Genomic DNA, 1,996 nt, shown 5'->3' with positions numbered 1-1,996 from the left:
AGTATCTAAACCCCGAAGTAGAACTGACACGACTTGGACCCCACACATTGGAAGCCCATCTTTTAGCAATTGGGATTTCATTTTATAGTCACCTTTATTTAATGGAGGGTTGTTATTGGAACATCACATTTTGTAGACAAAAATACGACATCGTATATCACCCACTCTATGCACGCACATTGAGAAGAGAATGAATTCTCTCAATTTTCATTTCCTCATGTTCCTCAATTTTTTCAATCCTCACCTTTTTCTTTTTTTCCTCTTTTCTCTCCACCTAAATCAATTGTTAAAAAAAAATAAAAAATTTACCTAAATTGAACATGAGAAAATCCTCTCTCATTGAGACATCTCAAGAAAATAATAAAATAGTCAAACAATGCATGTTGTTGTATTTTGTCTGATTCTTTATGTTCACATAACATTTTTCTACTTAATAAAGGAAGATTTACAGGATGCGACTTTACCCCTCTTTTGCACCAAAAAAAAAAGGAAGATCCACAGGAATACTTGAAGGTTTTGTTGCGAAAATTTTCACTAGCACACATATCCTCGTTTAAATGCGTATGTAGTATTAAAATTAAATCTAAATATCACTCTGCAGACAATGGCTGAGCAAAAGTAACAATCATGTTACGCATTTTCGTGAAAACACAAAATCCATAAAAAATTTATTCTTAGTGGCGAAATCTGTAGCAAAAGCCATAGAAATACTAGTCAATTATTTTCCGCAAAAAATCTGTGGGAAAATACCAAATTTTTAGTTGTGGAACTCGGCCCATTCAAAAAAATATTCTCTCTATCCCAAATTATAAGAAAAAAAAATTTAACAAATGAGAATAGGTAAAAAAAATAACAAATGAGAATAGGTAAATTAAATCAAGAAAATTATAAAAGCCGGTCTCTTTTTTTTTACTTAAAAATTGGTCTTTTTTATTTATAATTTGGTATGGAAAAATAATTTTTTTAATTATAGATTGGAACAGGAGGAGTAATATAAAAAAAATGAAGTATATTGTATTGATTTAAATTTATTTCTCCAAAAACAACAAAATACACCGATTTGTAGTACCCATCAGCATAAAAATGACGATTTCCACAATGTTTTTTTTCTTCAATCAAATGCTTTCAAATGGTGAGTTTTATTCTAATGGTGAGCAGTATATATTATCATAGAATCCTACTGTTGCAATCAAATGAGATTATGTTTAGTCAAAACATCGAATTATTTAATGATGAGCATGGGGTATAAAAAAAGGGCATGTCAATGGTGACATTAACATGACCCAGAACGGGATCTTCTGAAGAGGAACGCGTTCACACTCTAAAGTTGAAGTTTTCTTTTTTCGGGATATTTTATTTCTTTTGAATGTACTTTTTTCTTTTTGTTTTTTTTTGGATGTATATAGTGCTTTTGAATTAAAAATTAAAAAGTTTCATGTAATTTTTTTTTAAAAAAAATTAGTACCTTAAGCAAACAAATAAAATTTTATATTATACCCAATCCAAAAAAAAAAGTTATATTATACCCGTAATTATTTAGTGAGAATAGTTTTAGTTTGCTTGACTTAAAAAAAAAAAGAATAGTTTTAGTTTGCTTAAGGTAAAACAAAATTTATAAGACTTTTTAATGTCGGATGTAATAATAAATAGATTTTTTTTGGTGAATATAATAAATAGAATTTAATTAGAATACTTTGATAATCTAAAATTATTTTACATTATCAATTGAGTATAATTATTTTTAGACATATATAAAAAAATAAATCAAAACCTGTCTAATAACTGATATCCTTCTCTTAATTTTTGGGTACATCGGCATAGAGTAAAACCTATCAACAAAATTTGTCTATTTTAATTATTTTGTTTAATTTTTTAATTTTTAGTTATCAAAATTTTATCAAATTAAAATAACATGAGACTTACTTTTGTATACATTTGAAACATTACTATTTTTATTTTTATTTTTTGAAATGTTAAAACGATACTACTATATACA

Source organism: Trifolium pratense, linkage group LG4, assembly GCF_020283565.1.
Source record: "Trifolium pratense cultivar HEN17-A07 linkage group LG4, ARS_RC_1.1, whole genome shotgun sequence".
NCBI lineage: Eukaryota > Viridiplantae > Streptophyta > Magnoliopsida > Fabales > Fabaceae > Trifolium > Trifolium pratense.
The sequence above is the reverse complement of the archived record's forward strand: the minus strand, read 5'-3'. Positions refer to the sequence as shown.